General features: G+C 56.3%; 1 non-coding gene across 1 annotated transcript in view; it reads right to left on the bottom strand.

Annotated features, from left to right (window-relative positions):
• Window positions 1-460, bottom strand: part of LOC148314723 (18S ribosomal RNA) — a 1934-nt gene extending 1474 nt beyond the window's left edge. Inside the window, exon 1 of the ribosomal RNA XR_015841558.1 lies at window positions 1-460. This exon is cut by the window's left edge and continues 1474 nt beyond it. This is a non-coding gene — a ribosomal RNA (18S ribosomal RNA).
• Between the last annotated feature and the right edge of the window lie 14540 nt (window positions 461-15000).

Here is a 15000-nt window from a genome sequence, read left to right as displayed (position 1 = left end):
GATTCCCCGTTACCCGTTGTCACCATGGTAGGCGCAGAAAGTACCATCGAAAGTTGATAGGGCAGACATTCGAATGAGACGTCGCCGCCGCGGGGGGGCCGGCGATCGGCTCGGGCGTTATCTAGAGTCACCAAAGGGGGGGCCGGGCCGGCGGCACCGCGGAGACCGACAGCCCGCCGGCTGTGAAAGCCGGCGGGCCCGCTGCACCGCGGCAAACCGAACCCGCGTGGGTTTTGGGTCTGATAAATGCGCGCGTCCCCGCGGAGACGGGTCGGCGCTCGTTTGCATGTATTAGCTCTAGAATTGCCACAGTTATCCAAGTAACGGTGGAGCGATCAAAGGAACCATAACTGATTTAATGAGCCATTCGCAGTTTCACTGTATCGGAACCGTGTGTACTTAGACTTGCATGGCTTAATCTTTGAGACAAGCATATGCTACTGGCAGGATCAACCAGGTAGCCCTCGCGTCCGGCGGTCTGTGTTTCTTGCATTGGAACCGGAGCTGAGCGGGGAGCCGGGCGCGGGGACCGGGCGGCGCCCGCGGGAGACGGCCTCCCGCGGGGTTACCCCCGGCGGCACCCCAGCCTCCCTCGTTTCTTTCATATTTATTTCGGACGTGGGCTACCGAAATTTCCGTTACGATTCAGCCCCCGTGCGCGGTGAGGAAGTCGGCTGGGCCTCGGTATGTACTCGGTCCGTAGAGGCCGCGTTACCGCGTGGCGGTCAGTCGCGGGAGGGAGCCGGAGCCGCCCGCACGCCCGCGACCGCAACACGCACTCGGAGGCGGCGTCTTCTGACAGACGCCGGTAGGGTTTGAGAAACATGCTTTTTCGGAAAGGACCGCTCGGCTGATGCGGGCCTGGGCTCCCGCGCCCCTCTCGTGGCGGGGCGGCGCGCGGGTACCCGCGAGCGCGGCGGAACTCCCGTGTAGGACATCTCTGGGCCCGTGTGGCCAACGGGCACGCGACAGGGTCGTCTCGGTCTCGCGACGAAAGCGGTTTCGCGCTGGTTGGTGCGCTAGAGGTCGATCCGCAGGCCGAAGGAACCGTCCACCCGAACACCCCGGCGCGAGGCCGGGGCCGGCAGGGGCCCTCCGATGGCGGGTCATGCTTGCCAATCGGTCAGTGGTTGGTGTGGTGCAGTATATGTCAGGGTGTGGGTGCGAGATGGGCCGGGAGGACCGCTCCTCCAGCGTCGGACCCGAGTCATAGGAAGTGCCGTTTTGTCACAACCCCAGGGGTGGGGGGGTAACGGTAGGGAAGTGCCGGCCAACGCGCAGAGGTCGACCCGCAGGCCGAAGGAACCGTCCACCCGAACACCCCGGCGCGAGGCCGGGGCCGGCAGGGGCCCTCCGATGGCGGGTCATGATTGCCAATCGGTCAGTGGTTATGTGTGCTGCGGTGATGCGGTGCCGGCCAACGCTCAGAGGTCGACCCGCAGGCCGAAGGAACCGTCCACCCGAACACCCCGGCGCGAGGCCGGGGCCGGCAGGGGCCCTCCGATGGCGGGTCATGATTGCCAATCGGTCAGTGGTTATGTGTGTGCTGCGGTGCCGGCCAACGCTCAGAGGTCGACCCGCAGGCCGAAGGAACCGTCCACCCGAACACCCCGGCGCGAGGCCGGGGCCGGCAGGGGCCCTCCGATGGCGGGTCATGATTGCCAATCGGTCAGTGGTTGTGTGTGCTGCGGTGCCGGCCAACGCTCAGAGGTCGACCCGCAGGCCGAAGGAACCGTCCACCCGAACACCCCGGCGCGAGGCCGGGGCCGGCAGGGGCCCTCCGATGGCGGGTCATGATTGCCAATCGGTCAGTGGTTGTGTGTGTTGCGGTGGGGCCGGGAGGACCGCTCCTCCTGCGTCGGACCCGGGTCATGGGAAGTGCCGTGTGGCGGTGGTGGGGCCGGGAGGACCGCTCCTCCTGCGTCGGACCCGAGTCATGGGAAGTGCCGTGTGGCGGGGCCGGGAGGACCGCTCCTCCTGCGTCGGACCCGAGTCATAGGAAGTGCCGTGTGGCGGGGCCGGGAGGACCGCTCCTCCTGCGTCGGACCCGAGTCATAGGAAGTGCCGTGTGGCGGGGCCGGGAGGACCGCTCCTCCTGCGTCGGACCCGAGTCATAGGAAGTGCCGTGTGGCGGGGCCGGGAGGACCGCTCCTCCTGCGTCGGACCCGAGTCATAGGAAGTGCCGTGTTGCGCTGGTGGGGCCGTGCCCGCCAACAGCCTTCAGTGGTCGGATACCACGTTTGCAAGCTCCCCGCTGGAATGGGGACTTAGAAGAAATGAGGGGAAAATTCCCCCGGAGCTCCGTGCCTGAGGGCGGGCTGTGAGCCGCGCCGCGTCCGCCAACAGCCTTCCATGGTCGGACACCATTGTTCGCAAGTTGCCCGCTGGAATGGGCACATAGAAGAAATTTCGAGGATAACATCCACCAGAGCGCCAGGGCGGCCGTTATTGCAGTATGCGTCCGCCTGGCAGCTCTCTTCCGCGGGAACCATTGGGCAATTTCTTTCACGGAGGTGGACATAGAAGAATTTTTGTTTCTAAAAACGTGGTTCCTAAAAATGTGCCCCAGGTGTTTTGGAAAACCCGGGTAAACCTGGGAAGTAGGCAAATGACCCTCTGACTAGGGGTAAAAACGTTTGCCTACTGCAGCGCCCCTAATGCAATTCGGCGGAACTGCAACGCCCCTGGTCGCCTAAACGCTACCCCTGGTCGCCTAAACCTCACCCCTGGTCGCCTAAACCTCACCCCTGGTCGCCTAAAAGTCACCCCTGGTCGCCTAAATTGTCAACCCCTGGTCACCTAAATTGTCAACCCCTGGTCGCCTAAAGGGGACTTAGAAGAAATGAGGGGGCAAATTCCCCCGGAGCTCCGTGCCTGAGGGCGGGCTGTGAGCCGCGCCGCGTCCGCCAACAGCCTTCAGTGGTCGGATACAATGTATGAAAGTTCCCCGCTGGAAAGGGGACTTAGAAGAAATGAGGCAAATTTCCCCGGAGCTCCGTGCCTGAGGGCGGGCTGTGAGCCGCGCCGCGCCCGCCAACAGCCTTCAGTGGTCGGATACAATGTTTGAAAGTTCCCCGCTGGAAAGGGGACTTAGAAGAAATGAGGCAAATTTCCCCGGAGCTCCGTGCCTGAGGGCGGGCTGTGAGCCGCGCCGCGCCCGCCAACAGCCTTCAGTGGTCGGATACAATGTTTGAAAGGTCCCCGCTGGAAAGGGGACTTAGAAGAAATGAGCCAAATTTCCCCGGAGCTCCGTGCCTGAGGGCGGGCTGTGAGCCGCGCCGCGTCCGCCAACAGCCTTCAGTGGTCGGATACAATGTTTCAAAGTTCCCCGCTGGAAAGGGGACTTAGAAGAAATTTGTAAAAATTCACCCGGAGCTCCGTGCCTGAGGGCCGGCTATGAGCCGCGCCGTGCCCGCCAACAGCCTTCCACGGTCGGATACAATGTTTCAAAGTTCCCCGCTGGAAAGGGGACTTAGAAGGAATTTGTCAAATTCACCCGGAGCTCCGTGCCTGAGGGCCGGCTATGAGCCGCGCCGTGCCCGCCAACAGCCTTCCACGGTCGGATACAATGTTTCAAAGTTCCCCGCTGGAAAGGGGACTTAGAAGGAATTTGTCAAATTCACCCGGAGCTCCGTGCCTGAGGGCCGGCTATGAGCCGCGCCGTGCCCGCCAACAGCCTTCCACGGTCGGATACAATGTTTGAAAGTTCCCCGCTGGAAAGGGGACTTAGAAGAAATGAGGGGGAAATTCCCCCGGAGCTCCGTGCCTGAGGGCGGGCTGTGAGCCGCGCCGCGTCCGCCAACAGCCTTCCACGGTCGGATACAATGTTTCAAAGTTCCCCGCTGGAAAGGGGACTTAGAAGAAATTTGTAAAATTCACCCGGAGCTCCGTGCCCGAGGGCCGGCTATGAGCCGCGCCGCGCCCGCCAACAGCCTTCCTTTGGTCGGATACAATGTTTCAAAGTTCCCCGCTGGAAAGGGGACTTAGAAGAAATTTGTAAAATTCACCCGGAGCTCCGTGCCCGAGGGCCGGCTATGAGCCCCGCCGTGCCCGCCAACAGCCTTCCACGGTCGGATACAATGTTTCAAAGTTCCCCGCTGGAAAGGGGACTTAGAAGAAATTTGTAAAAATTCACCCGGAGCTCCGTGCCCGAGGGCCGGCTATGAGCCCCGCCGTGCCCGCCAACAGCCTTCCACGGTCGGATACAATGTTTCAAAGTTCCCCGCTGGAAAGGGGACTTAGAAGAAATTTGTAAAAATTCACCCGGAGCTCCGTGCCCGAGGGCCGGCTATGAGCCGCGCCGCGCCCGCCAACAGCCTTCCACGGTCGGATACAATGTTTCAAAGTTCCCCGCTGGAAAGGGGACTTAGAAGAAATTTGTGAAAATTCACCCGGAGCTCCGTGCCCGAGGGCCGGCTATGAGCCGCGCCGTGCCCGCCAACAGCCTTCCACGGTCGGATACAATGTTTCAAAGTTCCCCGCTGGAAAGGGGACTTAGAAGAAATTTGTAAAAATTCATCCGGAGCTCCGTGCCCGAGGGCCGGCTATGAGCCGCGCCGTGCCCGCCAACAGCCTTCCACGGTCGGATACAATGTTTCAAAGTTCCCCGCTGGAAAGGGGACTTAGAAGAAATTTGTGAAAATTCACCCGGAGCTCCGTGCCCGAGGGCCGGCTATGAGCCGCGCCGTGCCCGCCAACAGCCTTCCACGGTCGGATACAATGTTTCAAAGTTCCCCGCTGGAAAGGGGACTTAGAAGAAATTTGTAAAAATTCACCCGGAGCTCCGTGCCCGAGGGCCGGCTATGAGCCGCGCCGTGCCCGCCAACAGCCTTCCACGGTCGGATACAATGTTTCAAAGTTCCCCGCTGGAAAGGGGACTTAGAAGAAATTTGTGAAAATTCACCCGGAGCTCCGTGCCCGAGGGCCGGCTATGAGCCGCGCCGTGCCCGCCAACAGCCTTCCACGGTCGGATACAATGTTTCAAAGTTCCCCGCTGGAAAGGGGACTTAGAAGAAATTTGTGAAAATTCACCCGGAGCTCCGTGCCTGAGGGCCGGCTATGAGCCGCGCCGCGCCCGCCAACAGCCTTCAGTGGTCGGATACAATGTTTGAAAGTTCCCCGCTGGAAAGGGGACTTAGAAGAATTGAGTAAAATTCACCCGGAGCTCCGTGCCCGAGGGCCGGCTATGAGCCGCGCCGCGCCCGCCAACAGCCTTCCTTTGGTCGGATACAATGTTTCAAAGTTCCCCGCTGGAAAGGGGACTTAGAAGAAATTTGTGAAAATTCACCCGGAGCTCCGTGCCTGAGGGCCGGCTATGAGCCGCGCCGTGCCCGCCAACAGCCTTCCACGGTCGGATACAATGTTTCAAAGTTCCCCGCTGGAAAGGGGACTTAGAAGAAATTTGTGAAAATTCACCCGGAGCTCCGTGCCCGAGGGCCGGCTATGAGCCGCGCCGTGCCCGCCAACAGCCTTCCACGGTCGGATACAATGTTTCAAAGTTCCCCGCTGGAAAGGGGACTTAGAAGAAATTTGTAAAAATTCACCCGGAGCTCCGTGCCCGAGGGCCGGCTATGAGCCGCGCCGTGCCCGCCAACAGCCTTCCACGGTCGGATACAATGTTTCAAAGTTCCCCGCTGGAAAGGGGACTTAGAAGAAATTTGTAAAATTCACCCGGAGCTCCGTGCCCGAGGGCCGGCTATGAGCCGCGCCGTGCCCGCCAACAGCCTTCCACGGTCGGATACAATGTTTCAAAGTTCCCCGCTGGAAAGGGGACTTAGAAGAAATTTGTGAAAATTCACCCGGAGCTCCGTGCCTGAGGGCCGGCTATGAGCCGCGCCGTGCCCGCCAACAGCCTTCCACGGTCGGATACAATGTTTCAAAGTTCCCCGCTGGAAAGGGGACTTAGAAGAAATTTGTAAAATTCACCCGGAGCTCCGTGCCCGAGGGCCGGCTATGAGCCGCGCCGCGCCCGCCAACAGCCTTCCTTTGGTCGGATACAATGTTTCAAAGTTCCCCGCTGGAAAGGGGACTTAGAAGAAATTTGTAAAATTCACCCGGAGCTCCGTGCCCGAGGGCCGGCTATGAGCCCCGCCGTGCCCGCCAACAGCCTTCCACGGTCGGATACAATGTTTCAAAGTTCCCCGCTGGAAAGGGGACTTAGAAGAAATTTGTAAAAATTCACCCGGAGCTCCGTGCCCGAGGGCCGGCTATGAGCCCCGCCGTGCCCGCCAACAGCCTTCCACGGTCGGATACAATGTTTCAAAGTTCCCCGCTGGAAAGGGGACTTAGAAGAAATTTGTAAAAATTCACCCGGAGCTCCGTGCCCGAGGGCCGGCTATGAGCCGCGCCGCGCCCGCCAACAGCCTTCCACGGTCGGATACAATGTTTCAAAGTTCCCCGCTGGAAAGGGGACTTAGAAGAAATTTGTGAAAATTCACCCGGAGCTCCGTGCCCGAGGGCCGGCTATGAGCCGCGCCGTGCCCGCCAACAGCCTTCCACGGTCGGATACAATGTTTCAAAGTTCCCCGCTGGAAAGGGGACTTAGAAGAAATTTGTAAAAATTCATCCGGAGCTCCGTGCCCGAGGGCCGGCTATGAGCCGCGCCGTGCCCGCCAACAGCCTTCCACGGTCGGATACAATGTTTCAAAGTTCCCCGCTGGAAAGGGGACTTAGAAGAAATTTGTGAAAATTCACCCGGAGCTCCGTGCCCGAGGGCCGGCTATGAGCCGCGCCGTGCCCGCCAACAGCCTTCCACGGTCGGATACAATGTTTCAAAGTTCCCCGCTGGAAAGGGGACTTAGAAGAAATTTGTAAAAATTCACCCGGAGCTCCGTGCCCGAGGGCCGGCTATGAGCCGCGCCGTGCCCGCCAACAGCCTTCCACGGTCGGATACAATGTTTCAAAGTTCCCCGCTGGAAAGGGGACTTAGAAGAAATTTGTGAAAATTCACCCGGAGCTCCGTGCCCGAGGGCCGGCTATGAGCCGCGCCGTGCCCGCCAACAGCCTTCCACGGTCGGATACAATGTTTCAAAGTTCCCCGCTGGAAAGGGGACTTAGAAGAAATTTGTGAAAATTCACCCGGAGCTCCGTGCCTGAGGGCCGGCTATGAGCCGCGCCGCGCCCGCCAACAGCCTTCAGTGGTCGGATACAATGTTTGAAAGTTCCCCGCTGGAAAGGGGACTTAGAAGAATTGAGTAAAATTCACCCGGAGCTCCGTGCCCGAGGGCCGGCTATGAGCCGCGCCGCGCCCGCCAACAGCCTTCCTTTGGTCGGATACAATGTTTCAAAGTTCCCCGCTGGAAAGGGGACTTAGAAGAAATTTGTGAAAATTCACCCGGAGCTCCGTGCCTGAGGGCCGGCTATGAGCCGCGCCGTGCCCGCCAACAGCCTTCCACGGTCGGATACAATGTTTCAAAGTTCCCCGCTGGAAAGGGGACTTAGAAGAAATTTGTGAAAATTCACCCGGAGCTCCGTGCCCGAGGGCCGGCTATGAGCCGCGCCGTGCCCGCCAACAGCCTTCCACGGTCGGATACAATGTTTCAAAGTTCCCCGCTGGAAAGGGGACTTAGAAGAAATTTGTGAAAATTCACCCGGAGCTCCGTGCCTGAGGGCCGGCTATGAGCCGCGCCGTGCCCGCCAACAGCCTTCCACGGTCGGATACAATGTTTCAAAGTTCCCCGCTGGAAAGGGGACTTAGAAGAAATTAGGCAACTTTCCCCGGAGCTCCATGCCTGAGTGCGGGCTGTTTGCCGCGCCGTGCCCGCCAACAGCCTTCAGTGGTCGGATACAATGTTTCAAAGTTCCCCGCTGGAAAGGGGACTTAGAAGAAATTATGAATATTTTTGTTTCTAAAAACGTGATCCCTGAAAATGTGCCCCAGGTGTTTTGGAAAACCCGGGTAAACCTGGGAAGTAGGCAAATGACCCTCTGACTAGGGGGGAAGAACGTTTGCCTACTGCAGCGCCCCTAATGCAATTCGGCGGAACTGCAACGCCCCTGGTCGCCTAAACGCTACCCCTGGTCGCCTAAAAGCTACCCCTGGTCGCCTAAAAGCTACCCCTGGTCGCCTAAACGCTACCCCTGGTCGCCTAAACGCTACCCCTGGTCGCCTAAACGCTACCCCTGGTCACCTAAACGCTACCCCTGGTCGCCTAAACGCTTCCCCTGGTCACCTAAACGCTACCCCTGGTCGCCTAAACGCTACCCCTGGTCGCCTAACTGACCCCTCGTGTGTGGGGATCAACGTTTGCCTACTAGGGCGTCCTCCGGCGGCCTCTCGGCAGTACTGCAGGCCCATTTTAGCCGAGCCCATTGAAATGAATGGGGGAATTTTATACGTTTTTGCCTTTTTTTTCCCCCCCTCGTTCTTTTTGTATTTATTCATTTATTTCAACTTTTACCGACTCAACCGCCCTCCGGCGTGCCCTCGGCGGTCCCGCAAGCCCAATTCGGCCGAGCCCATTGAAATGAATGGGGGAATTTTATACGTTTTTGCCTTTTTTCCCCCCCCCTCGTTCTTTTTGTATTTATTCATTTATTTCAACTTTTACCGACTCAACCGCCCTCCGGCGTGCCCTCGGCGGTCCCGCAAGCCCAATTCGGCCGAGCCCATTGAAATGAATGGGGGAATTTTATACGTTTTTGCCTTTTTTTTCCCCCCCTCGTTCTTTTTGTATTTATTCATTTATTTCAACTTTTACCGACTCAACCGCCCTCCGGCGTGCCCTCGGCGGTCCCGCAAGCCCAATTCGGCCGAGCCCATTGAAATGAATGGGGGAATTTTATACGTTTTTGCCTTTTTTTCCCCCCTCGTTCTTTTTGTATTTATTCATTTATTTCAACTTTTACCGACTCAACCGCCCTCCGGCGTGCCCTCGGCGGTCCCGCAAGCCCAATTCGGCCGAGCCCATTGAAATGAATGGGGGGATTTTATACGTTTTTGCCTTTTTTCCCCCCCTCGTTCTTTTTGTATTTATTCATTTATTTCAACTTTTACCGACTCAACCGCCCTCCGGCGTGCCCTCGGCGGTCCCGCAAGCCCAATTCGGCCGAGCCCATTGAAATGAATGGGGGAATTTTATACGTTTTTGCCTTTTTTCCCCCCCCCCTCGTTCTTTTTGTATTTATTCATTTATTTCAACTTTTACCGACTCAACCGCCCTCCGGCGTGCCCTCGGCGGTCCCGCAAGCCCAATTCGGCCGAGCCCATTGAAATGAATGGGGGAATTTTATACGTTTTTGCCTTTTTTTCCCCCCTCGTTCTTTTTGTATTTATTCATTTATTTCAACTTTTACCGACTCAACCGCCCTCCGGCGTGCCCTCGGCGGTCCCGCAAGCCCAATTCGGCCGAGCCCATTGAAATGAATGGGGGGATTTTATACGTTTTTGCCTTTTTTCCCCCCCTCGTTCTTTTTGTATTTATTCATTTATTTCAACTTTTACCGACTCAACCGCCCTCCGGCGTGCCCCCGGCGGTCCCGCAAGCCCAATTCGGCCGAACCCATTGAAATGAATGGGGGAATTTTATACGTTTTTGCCTTTTTTTTCCCCCCCTCGTTCTTTTTGTATTTATTCATTTATTTCAACTTTTACCGACTCAACCGCCCTCCGGCGTGCCCCCGGCGGTCCCGCAAGCCCAATTCGGCCGAACCCATTGAAATGAATGGGGGAATTTTATACGTTTTTGCCTTTTTTTTCCCCCCCTCGTTCTTTTTGTATTTATTCATTTATTTCAACTTTTACCGACTCAACCGCCCTCCGGCGTGCCCTCGGCGGTCCCGCAAGCCCAATTCGGCCGAGCCCATTGAAATGAATGGGGGGATTTTATACGTTTTTGCCTTTTTTCCCCCCCTCGTTCTTTTTGTATTTATTCATTTATTTCAACTTTTACCGACTCAACCGCCCTCCGGCGTGCCCTCGGCGGTCCCGCAAGCCCAATTCGGCCGAGCCCATTGAAATGAATGGGGGAATTTTATACGTTTTTGCCTTTTTTCCCCCCCCCCTCGTTCTTTTTGTATTTATTCATTTATTTCAACTTTTACCGACTCAACCGCCCTCCGGCGTGCCCTCGGCGGTCCCGCAAGCCCAATTCGGCCGAGCCCATTGAAATGAATGGGGGGATTTTATACGTTTTTGCCTTTTTTCCCCCCCTCGTTCTTTTTGTATTTATTCATTTATTTCAACTTTTACCGACTCAACCGCCCTCCGGCGTGCCCCCGGCGGTCCCGCAAGCCCAATTCGGCCGAACCCATTGAAATGAATGGGGGAATTTTATACGTTTTTGCCTTTTTTTTCCCCCCCTCGTTCTTTTTGTATTTATTCATTTATTTCAACTTTTACCGACTCAACCGCCCTCCGGCGTGCCCTCGGCGGTCCCGCAAGCCCAATTCGGCCGAGCCCATTGAAATGAATGGGGGGATTTTATACGTTTTTGCCTTTTTTCCCCCCCTCGTTCTTTTTGTATTTATTCATTTATTTCAACTTTTACCGACTCAACCGCCCTCCGGCGTGCCCTCGGCGGTCCCGCAAGCCCAATTCGGCCGAGCCCATTGAAATGAATGGGGGAATTTTATACGTTTTTGCCTTTTTTCCCCCCCCCCTCGTTCTTTTTGTATTTATTCATTTATTTCAACTTTTACCGACTCAACCGCCCTCCGGCGTGCCCTCGGCGGTCCCGCAAGCCCAATTCGGCCGAGCCCATTGAAATGAATGGGGGGATTTTATACGTTTTTGCCTTTTTTCCCCCCCTCGTTCTTTTTGTATTTATTCATTTATTTCAACTTTTACCGACTCAACCGCCCTCCGGCGTGCCCCCGGCGGTCCCGCAAGCCCAATTCGGCCGAACCCATTGAAATGAATGGGGGAATTTTATACGTTTTTGCCTTTTTTTTCCCCCCCTCGTTCTTTTTGTATTTATTCATTTATTTCAACTTTTACCGACTCAACCGCCCTCCGGCGTGCCCTCGGCGGTCCCGCAAGCCCAATTCGGCCGAGCCCATTGAAATGAATGGGGGGATTTTATACGTTTTTGCCTTTTTTCCCCCCCTCGTTCTTTTTGTATTTATTCATTTATTTCAACTTTTACCGACTCAACCGCCCTCCGGCGTGCCCTCGGCGGTCCCGCAAGCCCAATTCGGCCGAGCCCATTGAAATGAATGGGGGAATTTTATACGTTTTTGCCTTTTTTCCCCCCCCCCTCGTTCTTTTTGTATTTATTCATTTATTTCAACTTTTACCGACTCAACCGCCCTCCGGCGTGCCCTCGGCGGTCCCGCAAGCCCAATTCGGCCGAGCCCATTGAAATGAATGGGGGGATTTTATACGTTTTTGCCTTTTTTCCCCCCCTCGTTCTTTTTGTATTTATTCATTTATTTCAACTTTTACCGACTCAACCGCCCTCCGGCGTGCCCCCGGCGGTCCCGCAAGCCCAATTCGGCCGAACCCATTGAAATGAATGGGGGAATTTTATACGTTTTTGCCTTTTTTTTCCCCCCCTCGTTCTTTTTGTATTTATTCATTTATTTCAACTTTTACCGACTCAACCGCCCTCCGGCGTGCCCTCGGCGGTCCCGCAAGCCCAATTCGGCCGAGCCCATTGAAATGAATGGGGGGATTTTATACGTTTTTGCCTTTTTTCCCCCCCTCGTTCTTTTTGTATTTATTCATTTATTTCAACTTTTACCGACTCAACCGCCCTCCGGCGTGCCCTCGGCGGTCCCGCAAGCCCAATTCGGCCGAGCCCATTGAAATGAATGGGGGAATTTTATACGTTTTTGCCTTTTTTCCCCCCCCCCTCGTTCTTTTTGTATTTATTCATTTATTTCAACTTTTACCGACTCAACCGCCCTCCGGCGTGCCCTCGGCGGTCCCGCAAGCCCAATTCGGCCGAGCCCATTGAAATGAATGGGGGGATTTTATACGTTTTTGCCTTTTTTCCCCCCCTCGTTCTTTTTGTATTTATTCATTTATTTCAACTTTTACCGACTCAACCGCCCTCCGGCGTGCCCCCGGCGGTCCCGCAAGCCCAATTCGGCCGAACCCATTGAAATGAATGGGGGAATTTTATACGTTTTTGCCTTTTTTTTCCCCCCCTCGTTCTTTTTGTATTTATTCATTTATTTCAACTTTTACCGACTCAACCGCCCTCCGGCGTGCCCTCGGCGGTCCCGCAAGCCCAATTCGGCCGAGCCCATTGAAATGAATGGGGGGATTTTATACGTTTTTGCCTTTTTTCCCCCCCTCGTTCTTTTTGTATTTATTCATTTATTTCAACTTTTACCGACTCAACCGCCCTCCGGCGTGCCCTCGGCGGTCCCGCAAGCCCAATTCGGCCGAGCCCATTGAAATGAATGGGGGAATTTTATACGTTTTTGCCTTTTTTCCCCCCCCCCTCGTTCTTTTTGTATTTATTCATTTATTTCAACTTTTACCGACTCAACCGCCCTCCGGCGTGCCCTCGGCGGTCCCGCAAGCCCAATTCGGCCGAGCCCATTGAAATGAATGGGGGGATTTTATACGTTTTTGCCTTTTTTCCCCCCCTCGTTCTTTTTGTATTTATTCATTTATTTCAACTTTTACCGACTCAACCGCCCTCCGGCGTGCCCCCGGCGGTCCCGCAAGCCCAATTCGGCCGAACCCATTGAAATGAATGGGGGAATTTTATACGTTTTTGCCTTTTTTTTCCCCCCCTCGTTCTTTTTGTATTTATTCATTTATTTCAACTTTTACCGACTCAACCGCCCTCCGGCGTGCCCTCGGCGGTCCCGCAAGCCCAATTCGGCCGAGCCCATTGAAATGAATGGGGGGATTTTATACGTTTTTGCCTTTTTTCCCCCCCTCGTTCTTTTTGTATTTATTCATTTATTTCAACTTTTACCGACTCAACCGCCCTCCGGCGTGCCCTCGGCGGTCCCGCAAGCCCAATTCGGCCGAGCCCATTGAAATGAATGGGGGAATTTTATACGTTTTTGCCTTTTTTCCCCCCCCCCTCGTTCTTTTTGTATTTATTCATTTATTTCAACTTTTACCGACTCAACCGCCCTCCGGCGTGCCCTCGGCGGTCCCGCAAGCCCAATTCGGCCGAGCCCATTGAAATGAATGGGGGGATTTTATACGTTTTTGCCTTTTTTCCCCCCCTCGTTCTTTTTGTATTTATTCATTTATTTCAACTTTTACCGACTCAACCGCCCTCCGGCGTGCCCCCGGCGGTCCCGCAAGCCCAATTCGGCCGAACCCATTGAAATGAATGGGGGAATTTTATACGTTTTTGCCTTTTTTTTCCCCCCCTCGTTCTTTTTGTATTTATTCATTTATTTCAACTTTTACCGACTCAACCGCCCTCCGGCGTGCCCTCGGCGGTCCCGCAAGCCCAATTCGGCCGAGCCCATTGAAATGAATGGGGGGATTTTATACGTTTTTGCCTTTTTTCCCCCCCTCGTTCTTTTTGTATTTATTCATTTATTTCAACTTTTACCGACTCAACCGCCCTCCGGCGTGCCCTCGGCGGTCCCGCAAGCCCAATTCGGCCGAGCCCATTGAAATGAATGGGGGAATTTTATACGTTTTTGCCTTTTTTCCCCCCCCCCTCGTTCTTTTTGTATTTATTCATTTATTTCAACTTTTACCGACTCAACCGCCCTCCGGCGTGCCCTCGGCGGTCCCGCAAGCCCAATTCGGCCGAGCCCATTGAAATGAATGGGGGAATTTTATACGTTTTTGCCTTTTTTTTCCCCCCCCTCGTCCTTTTTGTATTTATTCATTTATTTCAACTTTTACCGACTCAACCGCCCTCCGGCGTGCCCTCGGCGGTCCCGCAAGCCCAATTCGGCCGAGCCCATTGAAATGAATGGGGGAATTTTATACGTTTTTGCCTTTTTTTTTCCCCCCTCGTCCTTTTTGTATTTATTTACTTATTTCAACCTTTACCGACTTAGGGGCCGCTTTGCACCGCCTGTGCCCGGGGAAGGTGCTCCTATTCGGGCCAAGTGTGACACACGCCCGCCCTCCTCCTCCGGAGCTTCCATTAGGGTAGACTTAGGGGCCGCTTGGCACCGCCTGTGCCCGGGGAAGGTGCTCATATTCGGCTTCACTGTCAGGCAGCATGCACTCCTCCTCCGGAGCTTCCATTTGGGCAAACTTAGGGGCCGCTTGGCACCGCCCGTGCCCGGGGAAGGTGCTCCTATTCGGGCCAAGTGTGACACACGCCCGCACTCCTCCTCCGGAGCTTCCATTTGGGCAAACTTAGGGGCCGCTTGGCACCGCCTGTGCCCGGGGAAGGTGCTCCTATTCGGGCCAAGTGTGACACACGCCCGCACTCCTCCTCCGGAGCTTCCATTTGGGCAAACTTAGGGGCCGCTTGGCACCGCCTGTGCCCGGGGAAGGTGCTCCTCTCCGGGCTAAGTGTGACACACGCCCGCACTCCTCCTCCGGAGCTTCCATAAGGGCAAACTTAGGGGCCGCTTGGCACCGCCTGTGCCCGGGGAAGGTGCTCCTCTCCGGGCTAAGTGTGACACACGCCCGCCCTCCTCCTCCGGAGCTTCCATGAGGGTAGACTTAGGGGCCGCTTGGCACCTCCCGTGCCCGGGGAAGGTGCTCCTATTCGGGCTAAGTGTGACAGACGCCGGCCTATTACCCCCGGAGCGATGGAGCTGGGGGCGCTCGCTCCCCGCCCGTGCCCGGGGAAGGTGCTCCTCTCCGGGCTAAGTGTGGCAGACGCCGGCCTATTACCCCCGGAGCGATGGAGCTGGGGGGCGCTCGCTCCCCGCCCGTGCCCGGGGAAGGTGCTCCTCTCCGGCCTAAGTGTGGCAGACGCCGGCCTATTACCCCCGGAGCGATGGAGCTGGGGGGCGCTCGCTCCCGGCCCGTGCCCGGGGAAGGTGCTCCTCTCCGGGCTAAGTGTGGCAGACGCCGGCCTATTACCCCCGGAGCGATGGAGCTGGGGGTGGGCGCTCGCTCCCTGCCTGTGCCCGGGGAAGGTGCTCCTCTCCAGCCCCAGGTCGCCT

Source organism: Idiotropiscis lumnitzeri, unplaced genomic scaffold (genome assembly GCF_059441095.1).
Source record: "Idiotropiscis lumnitzeri isolate Australia: NSW breed Sydney's pygmy pipehorse unplaced genomic scaffold, RoL_Ilum_1.0 HiC_scaffold_241, whole genome shotgun sequence".
In the NCBI taxonomy this organism is placed as follows: domain Eukaryota; kingdom Metazoa; phylum Chordata; class Actinopteri; order Syngnathiformes; family Syngnathidae; genus Idiotropiscis; species Idiotropiscis lumnitzeri.
Note: the sequence above shows the minus strand (reverse complement) of the source record. Positions and strands in the feature narration are given on the sequence as shown.